Source organism: Octodon degus, unplaced genomic scaffold (genome assembly GCF_000260255.1).
Source record: "Octodon degus isolate 3935 unplaced genomic scaffold, OctDeg1.0 scaffold00156, whole genome shotgun sequence".
Taxonomy (NCBI): domain Eukaryota; kingdom Metazoa; phylum Chordata; class Mammalia; order Rodentia; family Octodontidae; genus Octodon; species Octodon degus.
Genome location: NW_004524732.1, coordinates 2,195,244 through 2,210,179, shown reverse-complemented (window position 1 = coordinate 2,210,179; position 14,936 = coordinate 2,195,244). Strand labels below are relative to the sequence as shown.

General features: G+C 46.4%; 1 protein-coding gene and 1 pseudogene across 4 annotated transcripts in view; one reads left to right on the top strand and one right to left on the bottom strand.

Moving 5' to 3' along the window:
* Dab1 (DAB1, reelin adaptor protein) overlaps nucleotides 1–14,936 on the bottom strand; it is a 412,667-nt gene that overhangs the window by 322,884 nt on the left and 74,847 nt on the right. The gene's annotated exons all lie outside the window — the stretch shown is intronic.
* Nucleotides 1,673–2,862, top strand: LOC101568223 (annotated as a pseudogene).

The window sequence follows — 14,936 nt, the reverse complement described above, 5'->3', positions numbered from 1 at the left end:
ATATTGAAGAATCACAGGACCTCATACTTGCCAGGTAGGTGCTTATGCCACTGAGCCTCTATCCCCAGCTATTTATTGTTCCTTATTTACATGTAATACTTCTACATATTTATGGGGTACAATGTGATGTTTCAATATATACATAGAATGTCTAATGATTAAATCTGAGTAATTGGCATATCTATTGCATCATTTATCATTTTATTTTAATATGGTGTTCAAAATCCTCTCTTCTAGCTATTCAGAATATACAATATATTATTGATAACTCTAATTACCTTACTGTGCCATAAGATATTAGAACTAATTCTCATTATCTGTGACTTTCCACGCACTGCTCACCAGCTCACCACCCTTTCCCTGCCTTCCCCTGAAAGCCCTAGTCACTGGTAACAGCCTTCTTTTCTATTTCTATGAGGTCAATCTTTGTAGGTGGCATTTGTCTTTTTGGCATCTGTATTTTTGTACTGGTTTACTGTACTCAACATAATGTACTCCAAAATCATTCACATTATTCTTAAGGGTTAAGGATTATAATTTGCATTGTGTATTAAATAAAAAAACTAAGATGTGACCCCATATTTTAATCTTTACAACATCATTGTTGTTGTGACACAACACTATTTGGCAACACAAAGCTAAGCACTGAACAAAGGTTGTAGTGTTTGAGCCATCAAAAGGTCATTCTGCAGCAGTACTTAATTCTCAAGTGCCATCAAGGCCACGGCACTAGAGCTCTGAAGGCTTGCAAGCACAGCAGAGACCTAAAAATGTCTAGGATCGGTTGGATTCTAACTCGTGGTGCCCTCCACGAGGGAATTTATGAAGCAGACATTCCTGCAGGCTGATCCTGGGTCCACTCATCTGCAAATAGGAAAGAAAACGCAACCCCATTTAGATGTCACAGCCTAAGCACTTCGTCAGGAAAAGGAAGCATGGGACAGTAGCAAGCACCGCCAAGCTCTGGAAGTCCCGAGACTGAACTAACATCAACCAAAGCTTGCACCCAAGTTCCTCTTTCTGGGTTACATTCAAAAGCACGTGCCTTTTGTCAATCTTTGTGAGTTATGCATTGGAAAATATGCACCCTAGATGTAGTAAGGGAGGAGCAGGGAAGACCCATCTAGCTGTGTGGCTCAGGGAACCTGTTGTGGTGATGTGTCACAGCCTGTGAAGTCTCTCAGATGTACTGCCTTTGAATTGATCAGGTGGCCACCATTATTGATTGTCACAGCCACCATCTCAACTCAGGCTCTGTGGCCATCTGCTAGGCTATGGGGGAGACCCTCCCCATTTGCTTGGGGGCTTGGGAGGCTGCAGATGCAAGGTCTATTTGGCTAGTCATAAGGGCTGCCATCTAGTGAGGGTCAGTCCTGTGCCTGAATGGTGATATTTGCATACGCTGGGCCATCTGTTCCTCACAAGTCACTGCCCTGGTTATACAGGGTGGAAGAGGAAGTACAGAGTGTGCCAGGTGAGGAGGGCATCAGCTAGGAAACAGGGCTGCCTTTCAACACACAGGAGCTCTATTCCAGGAAAAAGACCTCCAGCTCACTCTGCCTTTTGAGTCATCTCAATAGTTATGAATAGGGGGTCGGGGCTCTGGTGGCAGGGTGGAGGGAGGAGCAGGCAGGCAGGAGGCACTGTCCCCAGACACAGAGGAAAGGAGCAAGGAGTAGCCACCTAGAGGCCGTGGAGTCAGCAATGACCGAGCTAGCCAAGCCGCTGCCGCCGCGCCCCCATGGCGGCCGCCAAGGATACTCATGAGGAGCATGCTACCTCCACTGAGAATGCAAACGAGTCCAACCATGACCCCCAGTTTAAACCGATGGTTTCTCTTCCTGAGCAAGAAATTAAAACACTAGAGGAAGATGAGGAGGAACTTTTTAAAATGCGAGCAAAGTTGTTACGATTTGCTTCAGAGAATGATAGTTCAGATTGGAAGGAACGAGGCACCGGCGATGTCAAGCTCCTGAAGCATAAGGATAAGGGGACCATGCGCCTTCTCATGGGGAGGGACAAGACCCTGAAAATCTGCGCCAATCATTATATCGTGCCTATGATGGAGCTGAAGCCAAATGCCGGCAGTGACCATGCCCGGGTCTGGGATACCCACACTGACTTCGCCGATGAGTATCCCAAGCCGGAGCTGCTTGCCATCCACTTCATAAGTGCTGAGAATGCACAAAAATTTAAAATAAAGTTTGAAGAATGAAGAAAAGAAATTGAGGAGAGAGAAAAGAAAGGACTGGGCAAAACAGATAATGCAGAAAAAGTAGCTGAAAAGCTAGACGCTTTCTCCGTGAAGGAGGAAAACAAGGACCCTGGAGAGAAAGCTGAAGAGAAGTGGGAGAAGCAGTGCGACCTTTTAACTGCTCTCCTTTTCCTTTCTTCTTCTCTTCTTTTTAAAATTTTGTCCCCCCCCCGCCTTTTTTTGGTTTTAATTGTTATGTTTCTACAAGGGCCTTTATATAAAGAACTAAATTCCAACAAGAACAACAAAAGTTACAGATAGTGTTCCAGTGAGCAAGGGATACAGAGCCTGAGAGATGCCGGCAAATTTGCCCACCAAGTGTCAAGGCTGCATCCTACCTGGCAGCCGGCACCTACACAGGCTGTGCAATGCCCGGGTGCTGCTCCAAGCACAGCTACCAAAAGGGACCACAACTCTCCAACTCAGCTTCCACTACTGAGACCTACGGAAAGCTGCACAGCTGGCTGGGGCAGAGCCGAGACAGTGTGCATGGTGTGATCGCAGAGGCTGTGATCCTAGTCGCCACGTGCTGCATCTCATCTAAGCTCCACACACCCAGACCCGCTCCCTTTCTCTCCAGCCTGCGAACATCCTGCGTTCACACCTGACCCAATCTGCTACCTTCATTCTCTGTCAAACCAGCTGGTCCTGAGTACTGGCTTTAGCACTGGGCAAACCAACCATAGCACATCTCTCTGGGTACTGGAAAATTTTTCATGTTTTTTATTTTTTTTAATGTATTTGGTACAGGGTCTTACTACATAGCTTGGACTCATAGTGATCCTCCTGTTTTCAGCCCCCCCAGCACTGGGATTATAGGCATGAGCCACCATACCCAGTGTCCATGGCCAGCTCAGTGTACTCGGGGATGGGGCCAGCATGGCATGTGGTGCTGGGGATCAAACTCCAGTCCCTGTGCTTGGCTAAGCAGGCGCTCAGTCCTCTGAGCTATCTCATCAGCCCAAATTTTCCATGTTTGTATCCCATGGGCATACATGCCTGTAAAATCAAAGACTTAATGCAACATGAATACCATGCATTAATTTAAATAAACAAAGGTAGAGTCCTTCTAACATTTCAAGGTCCAAAACCTCTGAACAAAGGTTTTTATTCAAATGCCAAGGAATGGTGTAGGTCCTAAATAAGGTGTCCCTAAAAGAGAAAGCTATCTATTCTCTCTCCTCTTCCTTACCAGACCCGTTGTTAGACTGAACTATATTAGGTTCTCTTAGAACAAGAAACCATATCTTATCTGTTGTATCTAGGACAGCATGGCACAGACGTTAGAGTACAAAGGACACCAGAACAGATTCTTACCAGGGATTCACTAAGAAGAAATGTTCCCCACCATTTAGAGGTCAGATAGGTTTAGGGAGCACTGCATTAAGAAACCCTCTTGAGGCTGGCCAAATAGCTCAGGGATTAAAGCACCTGCAAGCAGGCACATGGGCCAGGGGTTCGATCCTGGGGCGTGCTGAGATGGCAATTGAGACTGGGCATGGTGGTGGGTGCCTGTAATCCCAGCTCTTGGGAGGCTGTAAACAGGCAGATCACTGTGAGTCCAACCTAGTAGTGAGATCCTGAGCACCCTGTAGACCCTCCCCCTACCAAAGAGAGAGAGAGAGAGAGAGAGAGAGAGAGAGAGAGAGAGAGCCTCTTGACAATTTAAAGTGTGCACTGCACGACAAAAGCCCTAAGAAGCTCTTCAGAGATGACATGTCTTGAGTGCTGCTCCACACCAGGCAATGTTCACTTGGAAGGATGCACCCTAGAACTTTGCACTGGACATTATTCTGAGCATAGTGATAATAACTCCAGGCGCTATTCTTTGATGCATCTCATTTTACCCTGACAACAGCCCTAGAAGGCAGGTGCTGCCCTGATGCTCAGGGATGGGTAGGGAAAGGAAGGCAGCACTGACGCCCTTGTGCATGCAGTTTGCCCCAGCTTCCCGGGACAAAGAGCAGACCCTTCATTTTCTTGCCTGCAACCCCCTCCCAACCCTTTCACCTGGCTGATTCCTGCACCCCTTTGCTTTTCTTCTCCCCTGCAAGGTGGTATGAAAGCTGCCTTTCTCTGTACCTGTACTGTTCTCACTGCTCTCTTTGTGGGCTGGTGAGATAGCTCAGGGGACTAAAGCACCTGCATAGGCAAGCTCAGGGATGATAGTTTGATCTTTGCACCACATGCCATGCCAGCCCCACCCCCAGGGCAGGCTGAGCCGGCCACAGAGTCCAGGCACAGTGAAGCATGCCTGTATCCCAGCGCTGGGGAGGCTGAAAGTAAGAGGATCATCATGAGTCTGAGCTGTGGAGTGAGATCCTGTAACAACGAAATACATAAAAAGGAAAAAAAAAAAAAAGATGCTCTTTATGTGTCTACTTCTGCTCTGATCCTGGAGTTTCTTTATGGAAGGGCCTTGATTTACTATTCTTCTCCAGTGACAGTCAGAGCACCTGGCACAAGGGCTCAGTAAATGATTGCTAAGAAAAAAGCCTCCCTACCCTCAGACAGAAAACAAAATTCAAAGGTAACTCCAATTGCAACAGCTCCCATTGACAGAGAGCCCGCCACTGTGCGAGGCAGCCTGGGCACACCACATGGAGCAACCTGTTTGTCCTCACCAGAGTCTGTCCCGTATTTGGAAAGATTATTTTTATCTTACAAGGATGCAAACTGAGGCCCAGAAAGGATGATTAGCCCTCCTGGACTCACACAGCCTGCAGTGTTGGGAGCAGCGCACAAACCCGAGACCCTCAGACTGCAGCATCTTTCACCCTCACACCCTGCTCCATGCCGCCAGTGTGTAGTCTGTGCCTCTGACCTCTTGGTAGCCAGAGTGCTGAGGTCTCTTCTAGAACGCGACTTCCTCAGCATACTGCCCGGCTCCTTTCTGACTACTACAGGAAATGAGCGGAGATCGCCTTCAGCTATCCCATCATGGTGGCGGCAGGAAAAATTAATCCTGTGCCGTTTTGCATTTGCTGCTTGTGAATCAAACTGTGAAAGCTAATTTAAAAACGTTCACACTTGGTTTGAATGAGGACTGTCGGCGCTTGGGGAATGCTAAATTGTACATAATTAGCTCCAATAGTGTTAGCTTAGATATCACCAACAGCCGCCCAAACGAAAGGGCTCCCATGGTCGCCCCATGAACTGAGTGGAGGGATGCAGAAAAGATGCAGGCACAAGGGAGTGTACGGGTGCAGGCATGGTTCACGCTGGGAATGTACACAGATCCATCGGCCCCGCCATCGAAGTTGCTGCAAACGGAGCCCCTATCAGCAACACCAGAGCTGCACCGGGGACACAGACTGCGGGGGCCAGCTGGGAGCTGGGTGGATGCACTGGCAGGAGAGAGTTACCCAAACAACTGAGGCCTTTCTTCTGTCATCTGTAAAGCAGGAGTAACTCTGCAGTTACCGTAGAGCTCTGTGACAAGGCAGCATGCATGGAACCCCCTAGCCGGCTGCCTCCCCTCATCAGCAGCCAGTGTCCAGCTGTCAGTGCTGCCACGGCTGTCACCGCGTGCCCTGGCTCCTGAGTGCTCCCTGCAGGTGGGGCCTCGTGGTCCTCTTTGTCTTGGTGCTCCAGCCTCAGGTACATTGCAGCACAGCCTAGTTTTCACTGTGACCATCACTGTCATTATTAACAACAACAGCCCACTTCCGACCAAGGCCATCCATCTCACCCAATGCTCAGGCAGCGACAGAGAATAGGGCATCGTGCCTGGCACTGGTGCCCCTCTTGAATCTATCCTTTGCCACAGGCCAGGTGGGCCAGGACTGACAGTGTGCCCTCCTGGCCTGGGCAGGCCAAAGAGTCCACCACCTCTCACTGGTTTGGGGACTAACAAAAGACTTAGCTTATTTCATCACCCATTTTGTAAGTAGAGATATAAGGGAGGAGATACACAAAGAGGAAATTAGACTCTGTTTCAGGATAAAGTAGAGGAGGAGAAGCCACAGCCAGCCCAGAGCAGGGCAAAGCTGCTGCCCCACTCTGGCTCCAGCTCCACCACAAGTCCTAGCGAAGTCCTAAGACTGTGTCTATGAGCCACCTAGGGTCCCATCATCCAACTCAGAAACAATCTTGCATGACTACCAAAGGGGGAAAAAGATTTAATAAAAAATTTAATAACGGCAGTTTAATTTTAAGGCAAAAATAACGATAATTACTCAGCGCTGCATAACGTTTAAGATCTGATTAGAACGTCCCATCGTTTATGAGCTGCGACAGTGATCCTGTTTCATGGCCCTGCAATTACTGCCACTGCTGGCACAGGGCAGGAACCCAGGCTGGCTTCTTTTTCACACGTGCGTGGTACTCTAGACCCTCTCTATCCTGCCCACTCTCACACAAGAGGGAGAAAGGCATTCTGGGTGCTTGAGTTACCGCTCAGGGTCAGAGGCTGGTGGGTACTTTGAACACACGGCTGGTGTTAATATGCTCAGCTCCAGCTAGGAAAGGGAAGCCCTGGGCTGAGAGCAGAGACTGATGGAGCCTGGGACATAGTTTAAGAGGTGACTGAGACTTAAGTGAAGAGCAGCCAGGCTTCAGGGGCTGAACCCTAAGTCACAAAAGGGCTTGGCAGGGCTGCATAGTGTCCAACTCGCAGTTCTCTGCAATCAGCCCTACCAGCTGTCTGTCCTCCTAACTGCAGAGAGGAGCAGGGCAGGGTGAGGCAGGACAGAGCGAGGCACTTGCTCATGCAGATTGTGGCTTCAATTTGATTGCTTGGGTCAGAGTTTGAAGTTACATGTGCATTATTAGAAAAACGTTACTCATACATTTGGGTATGAAAACAACTCGTATTTTGAATCCCCTCCTTTCCACAAACACTTGATTAGATATTCACGCATTCATCAGGGAGAATTTCTAGCCACCCCCTATGAAACTGAACTCCATACTTCTCATCTCCGCTTCAATCTTCTACCTCAGTCTTACTTTCTAAAAATGCACAGAGAGCGGGGCCTGCCGGTTAGCTCAGTTGTTTGTTTTTTTTTTTTTTTCAAAGTTTTATTGATAAACAGATAGCAATGAGACAGTTTCAAATCCAATTGGAAGTACAGTTTCAACAAATAATACACTGCATATATTCTTCTTAGTGGTTAATTGCTGTACAAGAAGTGGACTTGTGATCCTATTTACAAACACCATTAGAACAAATCATTCTATTCATTAAGAGAATACAACTATATATCTATCCTAACCACTTGGAATACACAGATACAAAATGGACATTCATCGGTATACCTCATTTTTTCTAAGTTCCGTTATTGAATATTATAGGTGTGTAAACTCAGCAAAATATTCTAAAAGAGTCCAGTAGCCCATAATAGCATTGGGTCTTCTGTTTAACTGGCAATGTCAGAAATTATTGACCTGAGTCCCCCACAGCTCAACAAAACAGCATGGCTTTATTTCCTATATTTCGTCTTCATACTTTTCTACTGGATAATTAAGACCAAGGTAAAGCAGGACCTATGCAACAAGAGTTGTAGCTTTTTGGTCTGAGAAGGTCAGTGAAATGTCCTCAGGATTTATCTTGAGATCCCGTACCTCAGATTGTAGAACCTTTGTCAGTGCAGCCATGTGGATGAGTCACGGCCATTACTTGGCCAATGTACTCTCTGTGAAAGCCTGAGAGAGTGTCTTTTCCCCATGTGACTCTCCTTAGGCACACTCTACGTCATCGATCACTTTCCTCTTTGGCCTCATAATCTTCTTGATCAGAAAATTTGGGACACTACCGAGGTACATGACATTATAGTACAAGTTCTCATATGTCCTGAGTCTTAATTGATCTTAGAAGGTTAGGGCCAAAATGTTGGCCTTCCTTGTAAGCTCAGTTGTTTAAGTGCCTGCTCATGCAAATGCAGTCAGGTGCAGGATACCGTGGTTCAAACCCCACCTCCACCTGCCTTACCAGACCCGCCCTGGAGGTGGGCTGTGCCAGCACCCACCCCCCAAAGAAAACCACAGAGATACAAATGTACACATTTCTTCATATATTGCCTTTATCTGTCATCTTCAGTATATCAAAAATGGAAGCTTTCTTTCATAAAGTTGATAATCTGTTTCCTTACTGCAATTCCCTAGTACTTGGAATAGTGTCCACATTACAGAAACACTCTAAAGTATGTGCCTAATCAGTGAATTGATTAAAAGCTCAGGTTACAGCAGTGAAAACTAATATACCAATCTTATAACTCACACTGATTTTTTAAAAAATGCTTTACTCTACCAAAATTTGCTATCTGTCCCTGCATTTTTTCATTCAATCACTTAACAAGCATGTGGGGTCAGACCCTACTTCTAGTGCTTGGGTTCAGCCGTGAACAAAACACAGAATTCATGAAAGTGATACTCTGGCTGGGATTAGTGTATTGATCAGCTTTCCACTGCTTAAAGAGGAGAGGCTCATTTGGGCCCAGGCTCGCAGGGCTGGGGTCTAAGACTGGTTAGCTTCTCAGCAGAATCAACATGGTGGAAGGTGTGGTGCAACGAAAATGCTCAGCTCATCACACCCCTGAAGAGGAAGGGGAACAGCGCCAGCGAGAGGCACACCCTCCTGAGGATCCTCCAGCTGAGCCCCAGGTCCTGATGGAACATTCAGCTGTGAGTGCCAGTGCTATGTATCAGTAGGTCCCACCACTGATACATATAGCTTCCCCAGGAGCTAATCACTTCCCCAGAAGTCTCTAAATTCAGACAAGCTGACCATTAAAACTAACTGGCACAATTAATGTTATAATTTATGTCTTGATGTCCCCGAAAGCTTGATGCCCTTACAGGTGTGGTTTGGGGGAGGGGGCTGGGGTATGATATCATAGGGGTATGACAGCCATCAGTGGATTAGCTCACTGATGAGCTCATAGCTACGTGTGATGAAGCCCAGTGGGAGGGGTGGGTCCCTGGGGGTGTGGCCTGGGAACATCTGTGAATCCCTCCTCTTCCCTTGATTTCTCTCTGCTCTCCACCTCCATGCCATAAACTGTGTTTCCTTTATGATACCCCTCTGCCGTGCTGCCCTGCCTTGGGGCCAGCCAACTACAGCCTGAAACCTCTACAAGACTAAGATTCAGAATAAACCTTTCCTCCTTAGAGCTGTAGGTATTGGGCACTGCTTCTCAGTAATGAGAAAGTAACTGAGATAATAAGTACTGACATCAATCAGAAGGACAGAGGGTGACTGGGGAAAGGCAGAAAAGAGGGTGGGGGATAGTTAAAGGTCAGAGAAGGAAGAGCTGAACAAATACAAGTCACACAGGGGAGGACGTGGGGTCAATGGGGCCACATCGAAGTCCCCTGTATCAAATCTCCCATCCTCAGCCTCCTTACGGGGCACAATAGATCTGCCAGAACCATCAAATGCAGCCCCTCACAATTCCCATGCACAAGCTGAAGAGGTCATATTACATGATTTTCTGGTCCCTTCTAATTTGCTAAGATTCTACTGATATAAAAGTGACTCATAACTCTGATTGGCTGCAGAAGGGTCTGTGGTAACAGGCAGCACAATTGTGACCTTGGTCGTCATCCCATGATCCACTCGGGGTTTGGTTCTCAGGGCCTCCAGCATCAGAGCATTCCTGGCTCCATTTTTACTTAAGTGATTTCAAAATCTCACAGAAAATGTAAGTGGAATGGTAATTTCATTCCTAGAGATGTTTTGTTGTCTAAGCCATAATTTAAATGCTCGTCCTAAATTCTGCTAATTATCAGCACTAATGAAAGACTAAAATGGCTCAGAGAATCCAAAGGCCTATTCTAATTTGGTTTTAGGCTATATTTCAAGATTTTTTTAAAGCAGCATATTTCCTTCCCAATGCTATTGTGGCTCAGTTCCTGCCATAAAGAGCCTGCGCCAGGTAGCAAGGAATGCCCTGAGAAGACGACCCTGCCATCCACAGGTGGACTTCAGGTGCCATCGCCCGCCAGCACCACCAGCAAATTGCTTTCCTTTTGTTCTAACCACAAGGATTCAAATCTAAAGAATTGCCAGGTTTCCTTCATATGGAAGATTGAACCCTTTGGGCACCATGACCTAGAAAAGCCAACCAGGCTACTTGTGGAGCCCAGGAGTACAAGTTCACTTCAAATGACACACAGGTTTTGCTTTCCTAATCTGAAAATCCAAAATTCAAAATGCTCTGAAATAGACTCAGAAAGTTTAGAATTTTGTAGCATTTTGGATTTCACATCAGATTACCAACGAAGTCTATGGTAAATATTCCCAAATCAGAAAAAGTTTATCATTGGAAACACTTCCGGTCCCAAGCACTTGAGTAAGAAACAGGTCATCTGTATCTGTGTAAACCATGTAAACAAATTGGTGCCTGGGAAACTTGCCAAGTGTTTCCTACATGCCAGGCGAGGTGCTGAGAGATGGGAATCCAGGGAGGAGTCAGGAGTTGGCCGTGCCTCTAGAAGCTCACTGCATAAGGCAGAAGACAGATCACTCATATGCTAAGAAGCCTGTAAAGTTGTCATGGAGACTACAATAGAGCAAGAGAAAAGGAGGGCCAAAGGCAAGGGAGCATTTTTGTCTGGATTTAGAAAGCAAAAGGCAACCCTCCCTGAGGAAGCTGACACCTGAGTTTTATAAATAAATGGCTGCAAAATACTTGTGGAGTAGCTGTAATGCAGAAACTAGGCTTCGGCTTCAGGCCCAGCACAATGTGGGCTGTAATGGCCTCCTCATCTCTCATGTGCCAGTAAGTCTTCCTATCTCTTCTGTCCAGGCAAAGCCAAGAAAGTGTGGGAATGCACATTTCTTCCCCACTCTTCACTCCCTGTACCAGCACCAGCAATGAAAGCCCACCTACTATCAAGGAAGCCAAGTGGAACACCTTTGCTCCCCCTCAGTGAGTACCTCTCTGTGACTCCCCAGCACCCTCCCTGCAGCCAGCTCCTTCCTGCCTCCTTCCAGCTGACTACACACAGGCCGAGGGGTGTCCCTGGCCTCTGCTGGAGCTGCCTCTCCTTCGTGGTCCTGAACATGTGCTTTTGTTTCTTTGAGGCACCTGAAGTCTCCAGGCATGTGACACAGCTGCCCCTGGTCCAGGACAAACAAGTGAGAGCCTCCTCACAAAGAGGTGAGAGGTCCTGCCATCCATGGGGAAAGCAGGAAGAACCAAAGAATTAGAGCCCATTTTCTGCCCCGCTGGGAATGGAACGGAAGATCTTTATTTCAGTCCAAATGCTCCTGAACATTCATTTCACTCACTGAAGGCAGTTCCAGGGGAGTCACCACACGGCCACACCATTCCATCCTTCTGCCACCCCTCCTGTTTCACTTTCCTTTTCCTTCTTTTTTCTCTTCATGCAGTCATTTGGGCATTTTCTACCCCCCGACCATTCAGCATTGACAATGACTTCTGAGCACGCCTCAACCTTGCTTTGGCCACCTACCAGGCCCATTCTTAGAGGAAAGGGGAATTGTGGCAGGGCTTGGCAGCACCCACACCAACTGTGCATTCATAGTTCAGCCTTTTATTTTCTCACATTAGGCTTCTTGCACTGCCCTGAAAGGTGCATTTCTAAAACTCGGAAAGGTATGGCACCTTCTCAACAAATGCGAAAGAAAAAGAGGAAGAGAAAAAAAGGAAGGTCCTTGAAGAGGGTCGTTGGGGTTTTGAAATATTTGAGAATAATCTCTTTCCCATTAATGCACAGACTAACATATTTCCCCTGCTGTTCAATGACACCTTTTAGGACGGATGATTAACATCTGGTGGCACCCCTTGGCCCCTTCCAGGAAAAAGCTACAGGCTTTATTCAAAGATCTGTAGGGGAATTCTGCAGCAGGTACATGCACATGATGAAGATTTTCCTTCCCAGGGGAGAAGAAAAATAAAGATATAGACAAAAACTAATTATACTCATCTGCACTTTGTCCAAGGTTCACTCCAAAAGGACATGCTTTTATGTGAGTACAACACTGATTTTAGCTGCCTTACCACACTAGGTCACCACTGTGTGGCTATCCAGAGACACGTTTCTTCACGAGGTAAAGAATGCAAAGGAGTGAAAAATAGACTATGTTATTTTTATACTACTGAGCAGGTTGCTAGTGGCACATACATTTACAAATGCATCTGATTTCTCAACCCTCGTATCACCAAGACCCCAATGCTCTTTCAGCTACCCTAAACTGTCTCATTAACTTGAATTGTTGTCCCGATCAACAATTCTTAATTGAGGATTTACCACATGCTGAACCTGTAATGAGTTAAACATATGTCAAGTCTTCCAATCTTCGTATGATGGATGAGGCTGACACCAACTTTAGCTTTAGTTTTTGTTCTTTTTCTTAAATTAGGACACTGAGTCCCACAAGGAAATGCAAGAACTAGCCTAAAGTCCCAACCGCTCGGAAATCGTGTAGCCAGAATTTGGAGAAAGATCTGTTTGATTTAGCCACTGTCTACTTTGTTACTCACTGACCACTACTAGGCCCAGGTAAGAGCTGACCACCCTTGTGGATTCAAAGAATTATAACATCAAACCATGTTGTAATGTTCACTTGTTACTGGTGAATGTTAGTGGCAGGAAAAACATGTGCAGCTACTACCTGGCCCTCGCGCTATAAAAGCTTTCTCTGTATTTAGATCAATTTTGCAGGATGCTATATAGGAGGATAGGTAATAATTGTAAGTCCTTAATTGCCTAAGCCAATCAAAGCAAGGCTGTACCTTGCTGTTGAACATAAAATAAGTAAATCCCAAATTTCAGATGACTTTACATAGTCAAGATATATGATGTCAGATGTCTATAAAGGAAAACAGCCCCTTTAAAGGAAAACATGCCAAAAATTAAGATAAAAGGAATGACTTTAATTGAAGGATGAACGTGACATGAAATTGCCAGCCACACACTGCGGGTTTGCAAAAATGATTCCCTGGATCTGAGCTGTATGGAAGTCACTAGGCTCAGGGTGGGCATCTGTGCCAGCAGCTAGAGATACAGAATGACCAGGACAAGGTCTAGGGCCTCAAGCAGGAGGAACAGGACAGCACAGCCCCACGCGCCGCAGAGATCCCAATAGCCGCCCCACTTTCCTGTACGCTCAGCCGGGAGCTGGGCACTGCGCTGGCTGCTTCCTGTTCTTCATCTCCTTGGTGCCATGCATGGGAAGATGCAAAATTCTCCACCTTCTACACAGGACAAAGCAAACCAAGAAAGTCAGAGTCATTTGTCTGAGTTTTGAAAACTAGGTAGTGGCAGACCGGGAACTCAAGCTTAGGTTTTTCCTACTCTGAAGACTTAGATCTTGAGCACTAAGCCACACTGACTCCTTGCCCAGAAGTAATTCCACTGCAGGACTGTAGAGTCAACAACGGAGGTATGCATAAGTCCAAGAGCAACCACCAGAGAAAATGGCATTCACTGGAGTACGGGAAAGTCAGGACTTCAAATCTGCACAGGACTGACCAAGTTCTGAAGCATATATGGGAGTTCATCAGGCAGACCAAAAAAAAAAAAAAAATGGATATTTGGTTCAGGAGCCCAGAAGTCTAAAAAAATTCAGCTCATTAAAGAATTGCAAGTCATTATCTACAACAATTATTAAGTTATATTAGGGATAAAAACAAGAAGTTGACTGCAGAGGTAGGCAGGAAGCAGGCTGAAGGGTTATCCATATACATTTGTGAAAATTACATGCAAACAATTGCACACCCACACACACACATACACACATACCCCTTTCCATGCAGCTCTCCCAGAGCAGGGACCAAGAGTCTCACTGGACACTTGGTGTGATGGTAGAGCATTCGCTGACGGCCATCACTGACATTTATGGGGCAATTCAGCTGCAAGCAGCTCAGTTCCTGACACTGAGTTTATAAAACAACCTGCACATGTTTAGCTGTCATTTCTCCTTGCCCAGAAAGAAGCCCACCACCTAGGACATAAAATGTGGCACATTGTGCATGTGTCAGATCTTTGGAAGGGCCAGCCACAGTGCAAAAGGAAAGTGAGCACAAAAAGAATTAAAACTTGGGCCAGTGAGGTAGCCCAGTGGACTGAAAAAGCTGCTTGGGCAAGCGCAGGGACCGCTGAGGTTCAATCCCTGTACCACATGCCGTGCCAGTCCTGCCCCAGGCATGGTGGCATTACCTGTAATCCCAGCCCTGGGGAGGCTGAAAGCAGGAGGATCACTATGAGTCCAAGCTGCATAGAGAGACCCTGTAACAGCCAAATACATTTTTTAAAAGGAGGAGGAGAAAGAAGAGGAGGGAAGAGGAGGAAGAAGAGGAGGAGGAGGCCAGGTCAAGTAGCTCAGCAGACTAAAACGCCTGCTTAGGTAGAGTGCAGCGGCTGGGGTTCAATCCCCACCATGCCCTGCTGGCCCTGCCCCTGGGGCACACTGAGATGGTGATTGAGACTGACATGGTGGTGCATGCCTATAATCCCAGCATTTGGGAGGCTGAAAACAGGAGAATCGGTACGAGTCTGATCTACATAGTGAGGCCCTGTAGACCCTGTACCCTGTAGACCCTGTAATAAATTTTAAAAAAAGAAAGAAAGGTGCAGTGACATGCCTAATGTCGTATTTGCATTGAGGATTAAAGCAGAAACTGCACAACAAGCATTTACACATAGTGGATGACAGATTGTTTTTATTAGGTCATGTTAGAAAAATGTGTTAATATAATCTAAAACTGTATTTTTG